The sequence below is a fragment of the Elephantulus edwardii genome, unplaced genomic scaffold, assembly GCF_000299155.1.
Source record: "Elephantulus edwardii isolate Elephantulus edwardi_28Jun2011 unplaced genomic scaffold, EleEdw1.0 scaffold00081, whole genome shotgun sequence".
In the NCBI taxonomy this organism is placed as follows: Eukaryota; Metazoa; Chordata; class Mammalia; order Macroscelidea; family Macroscelididae; genus Elephantulus; species Elephantulus edwardii.
Window position 1 is genome coordinate 3,600,446 of NW_006399831.1, and position 14,019 is coordinate 3,614,464.

The 14,019-nt window shown below is 37.3% G+C and overlaps 1 pseudogene; it reads right to left on the reverse strand.

Moving 5' to 3' along the window:
• Positions 1-682: 682 nt before the first annotated feature.
• LOC102866750 lies at positions 683-913 on the reverse strand (annotated as a pseudogene).
• Between the last annotated feature and the right edge of the window lie 13,106 nt (positions 914-14,019).

The following is a 14,019-nucleotide window of genomic DNA, read 5'->3' on the forward strand; positions in this document are numbered from 1 at the left end:
TCTTCTTTGGCCTGTCCAAGGAAACCCAAACCTGCAGATGGCAGGCATGCATCCCATCCCTGACCTCCTACACAGGCGGCCAGCGGGGTGTGGGCCCCCCCTCCCAGGGTGGGAGGCCTGCGGGAGCCGCGTGGCTCCCCCAGCACGGGCAGCCATTGGGGGTGTGCCTCTCCACCCTGCCGCACGGGTGCTCAGCGGGTGTGCAGCCCCCCTCTTGTGCAGGTGGCCGGAGGGCACCCACTTCCCCCACTGCCACCATCCTGGCTCCAAGAATTCTCTCCAGAACAAGTGCACCTTGCAGCAGTGTGGTGGTTTCACTGTACCAGTCTTGAGGAGGACTGTTGCCCAGCATCCATCCTGGGTGAGGAAATCCATTGGTTCTGGCTGTGGAAGCCTCATGGAGCTTCAGCGGCTGTGTGGTGCCTTGCGGGCTCTATGGGAGGGGGTTGGGAGCCACAAGGCTCACCCATTCCTCCTTGGGAATCCTTGAATTCCTGTTGTTGAGCTTCGATCTTCCCTGAAGGCCAGTCATCAACTGTTTAAGTGTTCAATTATCAATAAGCTGAAGTCTGTAGAAGGCCACAATGGCCCTGCTTTAAGTGGTTCGCTGCTCCTGCAGCTCACAATGCTGTCTCTGCCTCCGCTGCCATCTGTTGGTCACCTTTTCCAAATGGTGGTCAGTCTAATTCTCACTTTCCACTACTTCGGCCTCTGCTGGTTCCCCTGACTCTTGATTTCCATCCTCTAACTTCTTTTTCTTCTTTGCCTTTTGTTCTTGGTTGAACTGAGCAATCTCATCACATTTCTCTGTGATGTGGTTCAGCAGTGAGTTGCTCCTCCTGGCTAAGAGCTTCACGTCATCTGCCTGTTGATAAGAGAACTGCTGCTGTTCCTCAGTCTCCTCGTCCTCCATGGCAGCTCGCAGTTGCTTTTTTAAAATCTATTTTTGTTTGCATACAATAATGAATACACATTTGTTTCATTCCTATACATTCTGTTTTACAAAATCATTCATATACATTGTATTTTACATAACTACTATTGATATATGCCTACCACTCACTCTATCTTTTCAAGTTGCTATTGAATCTTTCCTGTTCCATCACCCCTCATCCACTCACTAACCTCTGCTATTTTAAGGATTTCACCACTTACCCTTTTTCTGGCCCCTTTCCTCCTTTTACTTTTGAACATTTATACATCTTTTATATAATTAGCCTTCTATTTTCACAATATTGGTTTTATGTAGTATTTGTCCTTACAAGGCAAAATTCAGTCAACTTAACGCTCTCTATACTCTCCCATGTAACATATTATCATATGAAATTTTTGTTCCTTTGTGTTACAAAGTAAGTAACATTTTGAGCAAGTGTACCAGTTTCTCAATTCATTTGTTGGTATTTGGGTTGTTTCCGATTTCTTGCTAGTATGAATAATGGTGCTATGCACATAGGTGTACTTATCTTTATGTCTCAGTTCTGATTTCCTTGGGGTTTATTTCTAGGAGTAGAATAGCTATGTATTATTGGATTTCCCTGTTCAGCTTTTTGAAGAAATGTCATGCTGCCTTCTAGAGAGATTGTACCATTTTATAATCCCTCTAGCAATGCATGAGAGTTCCAATCTCTCCATATCCTCCTCAACACTTATTGCTTGCTGTCCTGTTAAACTTTTCTGCTACTACTGGGTTGAGATTATATCTCATTGTTGTTATGACTTGCATATCTCTGATTGTGTCCTCCTTTGTGAAGAGTCTTTTCATGGTTTTTATTCATTTTGTTATTGAGTTGTCAGTCTTTTTTGTTGTGGACTCCTTGTAGTATTCTGTAAACTTTGCTCATGAGATCCTGTCTGAAAAGTCATTGCCAAATGTTGTGGTTTCCTTTCCCTTCTACTCTGCACCCCACACCTCCATAGACTCTCTTTCCACCCTGCTGTCAAAAGGTTTTGATGCACACAGGGATTTGAGTTTTATAAGGCCCATTAGTAAATTTTATCCTTTCCTCGTTTGTCCATTTCTGGCTGTAAAGGCAAGCCTGTTTATGCTGTAATTTTGGGCTTCTAAATTTGGTGCCATTTTGTCTTTTATGATCCTGACGGTTTTGTTTTTCTTCTATGTCTCTAATCCACTGCATGTGCACCTGAACAAATGAAAAAAAAAACACCCACAATATGCTTTTTAATCTTTATAATAACATTGTCAAGGATTTCAAATGCAATCTGCATGAACTGTGTTCATATTTTTCAAAATTATTAAGTTTAGAGAAGTAATTGATATTTCTCTATTTCTTCAACAAGTTTATAAATGGTCTTCATAGAATTTTGTAAGTAACCAATTAATTATCTGTATTAATTACTGAAAAGAAAACTCTATCAGAAAACATATTTACTCTATTTTATGCTCAATTTGGTGTTTCAAATATTTTTATTTTAAAAATAAAATATTTGGAGGCCAAGATTATAGCCATTAACCATCCTTCAAGCTTGAAATTGAACTTGCCCCCACGGCTCAAATTTCAGTAGACTGATTTATAAAAGCAGTGAACACTAGTGAAATAGGCACTGGTTAGAACAAGAAACCACTTGAGATTAATATGGAAGCATGTACACAAAGATTAGAAGCCAGAAGTAATGGGATGGAAGAAGCAAGAAATACAGTATAGAAGTAAAATGAGTGATGTTTTATAGTCAGATTGCAATCAATCACACAAAATAAAATGTGTATGCTCTGCTGAAGGAAAAAGAGATTCTCTCTAAATTTTGGCACAATTACAATGGAAAGAAAGTGAAGGGAGAGAGAGGGAGTGAGAGAAAGTGGAAGGAAGAAAGGAAAGTGTATTGTAAACTGAGAGTAAATCTGTGCAGTATGAAATAACATTTATAAAAAACGGCCTACTCAACAGCTTGTAATTTGTCAAAAGAGTTATATAGAAAAGTTGCTGATTGTCAACTAGTCTGACTAGATATGTCTTTTTTTCCACTGACTCCATATATATCATTTTTTCAATGAGTTATTGATGAGCTTATAACTCAAAAGTGGTAGAGCAAAACAAAGATAGAGAATCGTGATGAAAGGTCATCAATAACTTTGTGAGTACACTCAAACCCTTCTAACTGAATACATTGTTTATGTAACACTGATTTCAATACATATTATATAAACATGGGAGGAACAAGGAGATTTATTCCAGTCATTTGAGAGAATCTGTTCAAACAACTGTTTCTTATTTATGAAATAACCTTGGATTCTACTTCCAAATATTATAACTAACTTAACTTGCAGTAATTCACACCCTAATTTTGAACACTTTTTTTTTCTGTGATATTTTACTAGAATATCTTTGGATGTTATACTGCCTCTGTGTTTGTATTTTCTATCTTTTACTTTATGAAAACAAAGACATTTTAATGATAAAGTGTGGGAAAAATCATCTCATAATTTGGAACAAAACTTTAAATTCAATACATTTTCCTATGTGTCAACCTTACTGCATTAAATAGCTTTTCTTGTTAAACTGTGGAGTGGTGAAAAGAAGGTATTATTTCATTTTTTTTCTCATAGTACTAAAATACTGGAAGATAAACATAACTTAGTAGCAGTGAGTTTCAATACTGAAGATTTAAAAGGGCTAAATATCGAATGATACAGGAAGCATCAAAAGAATATAGAGAAGAAGAAGACATTCATATGACAGACACATGAAGAAATGCTCAAAATCACTGGCAATTAGAAAGATGCAAATCAAAATGAGATACCACCTCATGACAATAACAGTGACAAAGTTTAACAGGATAGCAGGTAATAAATATTGGAGAGGATGTGGAAAATTAGTACTCTCTTACACTTCTGGTGGGATTATAAAATGATACAACCACTCCGAATCCAGTTTAGTGTCTCCTCAAAAAACTGAGCATAAGAATTCCATATGACTGAACTATACCACTGGTAGGAATAAACCCCAAGGAAAATAGAACTGAAACACAAATGAAGGTTTGCATACCAGTCATAGCAACATTAATCATAATTGCAAGAACATTGAAAGAATCCAAATGTGCAACAACTAATGAATGGATTGAAAAATTGATGGATAGCAATTTCTAAAAATATTACATAGCATGGGAGAGATTGGATAGCATTATAGTGATTAGCTTAGTCTCATAAGGACAAATACTGTAACATTTAACATATAACATTATAACATTTAACATATAACATGTAGCATAAACATATAAAAATTTAAGAATAACTAGTAAATGTATGAAGGTCCTAGAGGGGGAGGAGAAGGAGTTAGGTGTGGTGAGGATGGGCAAGGGGGAAAATATGAGCTCACACAATTTAGTGGGCTGAGGAGAGGGGTAAAAGGAAATGGAAAAGGTCCACTGGGGACTTGAAAAGATGGAGTAATGGTGGGCCTAGTTCAATGGTAATTAATTTTATAAAACTATATGGGAATGATTGAATAAAATATAATGTGAATGAAGGAAAGTAGGAAACACAATATATACAAATTTTATAGGCAACTAATATAAAATAAAAAATTAAAAGAAGAAGATGGAGCCACTATACCAGAAAGAATTGATTGGCACAGAACCATGTCAGGAAGGAACAGATGATCAAGAACAAAAGATTCTGAAGGAAGAAGTTTAAGATGTACTGAAAGCACTGGCAAAAAAAAAAGACGCAAAGAATTGATGGGATACCAACTGACATATTTTGACAAATAGATGCAGCCCAGGACATGCTCACCAGTCTGTGTCAAAAAATTTAGAAGACTGGACAAAATTCCTATTTGTCTCTCTCCCCTACTAAGGTAACAAAAAAAAGGTATAAGTAGCAAACAATATCATTAATATCATCAAAAGTAAAAACGTGTTGAAGATTATTGAAATACAACTAGAACAGTATATCAACATAGAACTACTGGAAATTCAAGCTGAATTCGGAAGAGACCTTACATCAAGGATATCATTGCTTATATCAGATGTATCTAGTATGAAAAAAGAGAATGCCAGAAGGATGTCTATTTGTGCTTTATGGATTACATAAAGGCATTTGACTATGTGGATAATAATAAATTAAGGCTGACATTGAGAAGTATGGGGATCCCAGAATGCTTCATTGTGCTCATGTGATACCTAGACCAAGACCTAGACCTAGACCAAGAAGTTGTTGTCTGAACAGAGCAAGGAAACATTGCATGGCTTAAAATCAAGAAAGGTGTGCATCAGGGCTGTATCCTTTCTCTATACTTTTTCATTCTGTCAGCAGAGGAATGGAGAGGAATGTAGTGTAAGGACTGGAGGAAGACTCAACAACCTGCATTATACAGATGATACGACATTGCAAGTGAGGAAGACAGGAAACACTTGCTACAGAAGATCAAGTACTACAGCATTCAAAATGGACTACATCACAAAAACAAAACAAAAAACCTAATTCCTCACCACTGAACCAATATCCAACATCCTAACAGATTTATAAAAAAGTGAAACTGTCAACAATTTCTTTTTACTTGGATCCACAATCAACACCCTTCCAGATCAGCAGTCAGGAAATCAAAAGACATTCTTTGCATTGGAGATAGCTAATGTCAAGCACCTTTTCAAGGTGAAGAAGAACAGCAATGTCAGTTTAAAAACTAAGAGCCACATGATTCAAGTGATGGTGATCTCAATAGCTTTCTTTGCATCTGAAAGGTGACAATGAATAAGGAATACAGAACTAGAATCAAGGCGTGTGAGTTATGGTGTTGGAGAAGAATACTGACTATCCATGTACTGACAAATCAACAAACCAGTATGTCTTGGAGAAAGTGCAACCAGAGTGTTACTTAGAGGCAAAAATGATGAAACTTCATCTCATATCCTTTGGGTACAACACTGGGAGGTCAGTCATTGAAAAAAGACATAATACTTGGAAAGGTCATTCCAACTTTTTCTGATTGTACACAGCTTTAGTTTGCTTGGCTCCATAGTCAACAGTCTTGGCACCAGCAGCCAGGAAATTAAAAGGCACACTGCAATGGGAAATTCTGCTGTTAGGGACCTCTCCAAAGTGCTGAAGAGCAATGGTGTCTCTCTGGAGACTAAGGTGTGTCTGATACAGGCCATGGTCTTCGCTTGCTATGCATCAGAGAGTTGGACAATGACTAAGGAGGATAGAAGGAGAATTGATGTCTTTGAGCTGTGGTGCTGGAGAAGAGTATTAAGAATACCATGGCCTGCTAGGAAAACAGATTTGTCCTGGAAAGGGTTAAACCGGGTGGCTCCTTGGAGGCAAGGATTCTGAGGCTCCGTCGTCTAACATACTTTGGACAGGTTGTGAGGAGAGACCGGTCCTTAGAGAGGGACATCATGCTTGGGAGGGTGGAGGGACGGTGCAGGAGAGGAAGGGCCTCTATGAGGTGGATTGATTCAGTGACTGGGATAATTGGGATGGGAGTGTCAGAGACAGTGCGATTGGCACAGGACAGAGCGGAGTTTAGGGCTGTTGTACATAGGGTCGCTATGAGTCGCAGGCGACTCGACGGCACATAACAACAACAACAACACTTGGAAAGGTGTAAGGTCAACAACAGAGAGGAAGACTCTCGACAAGTTGAATTAACAGACTGTAGCAATAGGCTTGAGTATATGAAGATGGTACAGGTTAGGGCAGAGTTCAGATCTGTTGTTTATAGGCTCATTATGAGTTGTAGTCAACTTGATGACACCTAACAATAAGAGTAGTAATAAGTTTTCTACTATTAAACTAGCTATTATTTTACTTTGTGAAAAACAGTGTAACATAATTCTATTTTTCTTGTGTATAGACAAAATTACAAAGATATTTTTGCATACATATACTCTTGGTGCCTAACAGTAAGAAACTGCACTGCAATACAAAGGCATGCAGTTCAAATCTACCAGCTGCTCCGCAGGAAAAGGATGCACAATCTCCTCCTATGCAATTAACTGTCATTGAAAACCTGTTGGAGGACCAGCTGTGAGTCAGTTCCTACTCAACAGTATACAACAACAACAACAAAGCATGTGCATATATACACATCTACATATACACGTACATACACACACACATGACAGTGTTAGTATGACTAATTTTAATTAAGAAAGAATAAAAATCTACTGTTCTGGATAGTCATTCAAGCTTAACAGATACTCGCAGACTCTCAAAATATTCCATAAAATGTTCTCTGTACCCATATTTAAAAGACTTAAAGATCTGCTTCTCCCTAGTCTGCCTAGATTACTATATCCTGCATGTTCTTCTTGATTTTCCATAATCTTAAATTTGGTTTTATTTTTTTTCTCACTGCCAAATCTTTGCATACATTTTCCCCCCAGAAGGTCTTGCTCTTGGAAATTTTTGCCAAACTGTTTCTCAGTCACATTTATATCCAAGCTTTCTATCTCGACTTTCGTATCATACCTCACTCATAGGACATGTATTTATATGTGATAACTTTTATTGTCCAAAAATACACATCATGCCCCCAGGTCTATGTCCTTAGCTGCATTTTACTACTATGCCATTGACTATGAATCTCTGGTGACTACACCATCTCTGAATCTTTAAGACTCTTAGTCAATGCTCAGATGATACTTGAAGCCACCCTATGCTATGTAATCTGAATTTAAATTGCTGTCACAGAATACGTCTTAATGTTGGAAGAAATTCCTAGGTGGTAGAATCTTGACTTCAGGTTGAGGAATAAGTAAATTGTGAATTTCAAGGAACTTTAATGAATAGCTTTTTATTTGATGATGTACCTTTTATGTTTTATAAGAGAAAAAAATATCAGTCTAGAGATTAAGGTATATCTGATGCAGGCCTTGGTCTTTACAATTCCTTGCTATGCATCCAAAAACTGGGCAATGACTGAGGATAAAAAGAGAAGAATTGATGCCTTTGCATTGTTGTGCTGGAAAAGAGTGTTGAACATAACATAAACTACTAAGAAAGCAAATAGGCCTGTCCAGGACAGGGAGAAACCAAGCTGCTCTCGGAGGCAATTTTTTTAAAAAATGCATTGACCATTTATTTTTTTATAACAAGGAATAGTTAAACAACAAAAAAATGAAATTAAATTACAATTTATTTAGTAATAGATTATTTTTTCAAATAACATTTTTATTTTATACTGATTTACTTACAAGTTATACATTGTTTTTCACACTGGATCTTTCTCATTTCCTTTATCCATCCCTCTCTCCACCCATCAAATTGCATATCACTATGATTAACACCCCTCACCCCCATCCTCAACACTCTATTCCCAACCCCCCTCCCTTAGATACTCATAAACGTTCTACAATAATGATCTTATACAGTATTTGTCCTTATGAGACTGAATTCACTTAACATAATTGCTCTCTAGTCATCCCAAGTTATATAGTAATTTACAAAATCATTGCTCCTGCATTCTGTGTAGTATTCCATCGTGTGAAGGTACTGTATTTCCATGTTCTTGGAATGATGATTAATGCTGCTATTAACATTTGTATTCATAGCAGTCTCTGTGCCTCAGTTCTCATTTTCTCAGGGTATATTCCAATCTGTAGAATAGCTGAGTTATATGGAATTTCTATGTTCGGCTTTCTGAGGAAATACTAAACAACCTTCTAGAAAGGTTGTGCCATTTTATAATCCCACTAACAGTATATGAGAGCTCCTCTCTCACCACATCTTCTCCAACATTTATTACGTGCTGTCCTGTTAAACATTGCCACTGATACAGGAGTGAGATAGTATCTCATTGTGGTTTTGATAGGTGTGTTTCTTATTGCCAGTTATTTTGAGCATTTCTTCATGTGTCTGTTGGTCATATGAATATCTTCCTCTGTGAAAATTATTTCCATGTCTTTTGCCCATTTTGTAATTTGTGTTACCAGTCTTTTTCTTTGGGGAGACCTTGTAGGATTCTAAAACTTTTGATATGAGACTCTTGTCTGAAATGGTATTGCCAAATGTTTTTTTTCCCAGCCAATAGGTTTTCTTTTTTCTCTGTTGGAAAAAAGTTTTTTATGCATCCAAGGATATAATCGTTAGAAGTCTCATTCATCAATTTTATTCAGTCTGAGCTTTTCTGGCTGTATTTGGCAAGTCTCTTTATACCATAGCTTAGTCCATGTAAGATTGTTCCCAGTTTGTCTCTGATGAACTTTATGGTTTTGGGCTTTACTCCCAGCTTTCTGATCCACTCCGAGTTGATTTTTGCGTTTGGTGTAAGATGTGGACCCTGTTTCAGCTTTCTGAAAATAGTTGTCCAGTTTTGCCAGCACCATTTTTGAAGAGGTTGTCATTTCTCTATTTGATAAGTTTTATTTCCTTGCCTAATATCCGTTGACTATAGATACCTGGGTCCATTTCTAGGTTTTCAATTCTGTTCCATTGGTCTATTGGCCTGTCATTTACCAGTACCATGCTGTTTTGGTTACTACTACTGTGTAGTAAGTTTTGAGGTCAGGAGTACTATGTCTTCCACTTCATTTTTGTTTCTCAGAATTATTGCTTATTTGGGGTCTCTTTCCTCTCCAAATAAACTTGACTATTTCCCTTTCAATCTCCTTGAAAAATGAATTTGGTATCTAAAATGGGATTCTATTGAACATGGAGATTGATCTTGATAAGATTGTCATTAGCACATATTGAATCTTCCCATCCATGAACAGGGAATATTTCTCCATTTCTTTAGGTCTTTTGTCTCACAGAAAGGTTCTGTAGTTTTCTTTGTACAGCTGTTTTGTGTCTCTAGTTAAGTTCACTCCCAAGCATCTCAATTTGTGGTTGGCTATTGTAAATGGCATTAGTTTCCTTTTCTGAGTTCTCTTTGTTACTGTAGAGAAATCTCACTGATGTTTGGATATCGATCTTATATCCTGACACTCTACTAAATTGATCTACTAGCTCTAATAGTTTTTTTGGTTGAGTCCTTGGGTTTTTCTGTGTACATTATCATATCATCTGCACAGGTTGTCATTATGTGTCATGGAGTCGCTTGCGACTCATAGCAACCCTATGTACAACAGCTCTAAACTCTGCTCTGTCCTGTGCCAATCTCATTGTTTTCGACACACTCATCCCAATTGCCCCAGTCACCGAATCAATCCATCTCCCAGAGGGCCTTCCCCTCCTGTGCCTGCTCTCCACCCTCAAACATGATGTCCTTTGGCAAGGACCGGTATCTCCTTACAACATGACCAAAGTATGTCAGATGAAGCTTCAGAATCCTTGCCTCCAAGGAGAAGCCCGGTTTCACTCTCTCCAGGATAAATCTGTTTGTTTTTTTAGCAGTCCATGGTATGCTCAGCACTCTTCCCCAACACTAAAGCTCAAAAGTATCAATTCTCCTTTTATCCTCCCTGGTCATTGTCCAGCTCTCTGATGCATAACAAGTGATTGCAAAGACAATGGCCTGTACCAGATGCACCTTTGTCTCCAGCAACCGTTGCTCTTGAGTAGAGAGGTCCCTAAATGCAGACTTTCCCATTGCAACATGTCTTTTAATTTCCTGGCTGCTGGTGCCAAGAGTGTTGATTGTGGAGCCAAGCAGACTAAAGCTGTGAACAATCTTAATCTCTTCACCATCCATCCTGATGCTGCCAATTGGTCCAGTGGTGAGAATCTTTGTCTTCTTGACATTGAGCCTCAGTCTGTATTGAAGGCTGCAGTCCCTGACCCTCAGCAGCAAGTGCTTCTGGTCCTCCTCAGTTTCAGCAAGCAAGGTTGTGTCATCTGCATAACGCATATTTTTGAAAGATCTTCCACCAATCCTGATGCCACATTTCTCCTCATAAAGCCCATACTGCATGTAGAGTTGCTTTAAGTTGTAGTTGACTTGAAGGGACATAACAACAACAACAGCAGCAATAACATGCTACATACAGTTGGACTTAGAGTGACCTGGTGTCATAGTCCATAGAGAGTTGTACTGCTTAACCCAAAATAATACTTCTCTGGCAGTTCAAATCCACCAGTAGGTTCTTGAGAGAAAGATGGACAATCTCATCCTATGTGTTTGTTTTAGGGGTGGATGGGTTTGGGGTTTTTTTTAGTACTTTGAATTAAATTACATAATCTAAAAATTGAAGGCTTTGGACTGAAATGGGTTTATCAGCTAAGCTTGACTCACACACTGTTTCTTTTGAGTCAGAAATAAGATTCAAGAAAATATCTGGATTAAGAATAGGATATTTCAGAGAAAATATTAATTATTCCAAAGAGTAAGATAGACAGATGAAGAAATCTTAAACAACAAGTGTCCATTGCAGTCATCCAGAAAAGAGTAGAACAATCAGATAGCCTGATATTTAAGAGTGACAGGATATTAAAGAAATGTTGTCTGGGAGTTATGCTCCTTTCCTCAGAGTAGAAAAAACCCCAAAAGACAAAGAAACTGTTATTAATCCACTGCTCCCTTCCTCTTCTAAATATGTACTATTTACAAGAAAACTTTAAATGTGTATCAATGGGAAATAATAATTCCAATAAGAGTACAAAATTCGATGGCTTTAAATAAAGTACATAGGTGAATAGTCTATCCATAGCAAATTTAAGATAGATGAAACAATTTTGTTTAGAATAAATGAAACTCATGATCTTAGTGTTGGGCTCAGTTCTACTTATGAAATAGCTTCTTAAATGATCTTTAAAGTAATATGTGGTCATAGTTATTATTCTTTTGTAGATAGTCATTTTACAGCTATTAGTAGAGATGACACAAAAGATACTATTTGAGATATAGTATAAATAGCATAGTCTTTGCCCCATAAATGTTTAAAATTTAATGACATTTTCAGTTCTGTCGATGGTTTGAGTCAATAGATTCTTGGGTATATTCTCTGCCATTTTTCATAGGTTTTTTTTATGGGAGCTAATATGATTTTCATAAAGGCCTGTTTAAAATAAACGAATTTACAGAATTTCCAAACCATATAAGTAACCACACTCATAGTCTCAATAATAGAAATATGTTTCTATAGTCCATGAAAATGTACACAAAAGTATAAGGCATGAAATAGAAGAAAATGAAAGAGCATAAATAAATAGCCTTCAGAATTGCAAATGCTTTCAACACAAAACATGTCTTTAGTCTCCATGTTAAAGATGTTGATGTTTACATTAAGTTCTTCCATTTTGAAATTATTTTTCAGATTTTTATTTAAAAGTTTCTCTAATTAGGTTGTGCCTGTCAGAAGCTGACTTTATTGATAAAACTTTCAAATTCATATCATTTACTTTCAGCCCCTACATCTTAAACTCTAGTCACTCTCTGTAATTACTTCTCTTAGTCATGTCTGTCATTAATTATCTCACAAAAACTTGTGCAGAATCACAACACTTGAAGGAAAGAAAAAAATAGAAGTGAAACCTTTGATGGTAATATCTTTTTTAGTTTATGTGACATGAGCTTGGAACTTATTTTAGATATTGCTAGATGTTATCAAGCTGACTTCAATTTATGGTGACTGGTTATGACAGACCAAAACCTTGCTCAATCATCTGCTATCCTCATGGTCTTTGCTGTTCTTAAGTGCCTTGTTGCAGTGCCTGTTGTGTTAATCCATCTCTGTGGATCTTCCTCTCTTCCTCTGTCCCTCTGTCCCTCAGCCTTTCCAAGTGTGATATCTCCTTCCAAGGATTAGCCTCTCCGATAACAGGCCTAAAGTATATGAGACAGTCTCATCATTCTTGCCTCTAAAGAGTAACTTGGTTATACTGGTTTTTACAATCCATATACTATATCCACAGGGATTCATAGATCTTTACCAACATCTTACACATGGCAGCGCCGGCAGTGGTGGCGGCTGCTGCTGCGACTACTGCTTCTTCTTCTTCTGCTTCTGCTTCTACTTCTGCTGCTTCTGCTTCTTCTGCTGCTTCTGCTTCTGTATTTCTTATTCATTTTTTAACTTTCAAAGCTTTATGAAACAATTGAAAATACAATGGCTTCCATCAATTACACATTAGTCCTTTATTGAAAATACCATGGTTTCAGTCTGTTACACATAAATCTTCAACAGTTTAAAGTCATTCTTGACAGTAGATTTGCCAAAATCAGCACGTCTTTTGTTTTCTTGAGTGCTGTTTTCATTGTTGTGGTTAAATGCCATCAAGTCCTAATGATCTTAAGGACAACAGATTGCAAAATTGGTCAAACCTGTGCCATCCTCAATTTCTGACATGCTCCCATGCTTTGTTGCTGTCACTGGGTCAATCTAGCTCACTGAAGACCATGTTTTCTTTTGTTGTCCCTCTACTTTTACCACCATCTTGTTTTTCCCCCAGATGCCCTTCCTGATAACAAGTCCAAACAAAGTATGTAAGACTAAGTTTCACCATTCTTGGCTCTCAGGATAGGCCAGAAAGGTAAAGTATAAAAATTCACCTACTTAGAGCTTCCATGGAAGACAAGTCTGGCAATCTACTTCCAAAAGACAACAGCCTTGAAAATCAATGTTTGCCTTTAGTTGTATTGTTGTTTATGTTGTTTGTGTTTCCCACACAACAAACCACATGTCTCTGTGTGTGAAGTGCAACTCCTTACCATGAAGCTAACAGAACTGTAATTGAAAATGTATTATCAGAAGAGGATAAACTGGGGAATTGTCCCCTCCTGTAGAAAAAGAAATAAAATTAACAGTCACATATCTGACAAAAAACTAATCACTAGAATTTCTAGAAAACTCCAACAACTTAAGAACAACAGCAACAACAAAAAGACACCCCAAATATAAAATGAGTACAGGACATGAAAATATACTTTACCAAGGAGGACATTCCCATGGTCAACAAAAGTAAAGAAATGCTAGATACTGTAGGCTGTTAAAGAGGTGAAAGGCATCTCAAGTGAGCACCAACAACAAAGTTAAGTAAGCCTGCAAAGAACAATTTAGTGGATAGTGAGGATATACATACAGAGACTTAAAATATTTTTTTTAAATTTAGGTTGTTTATTTTTCATTTCAATGAACATCTACAGAGATTTTGGAATTCCATTCATTCATTGTTGCACCCTT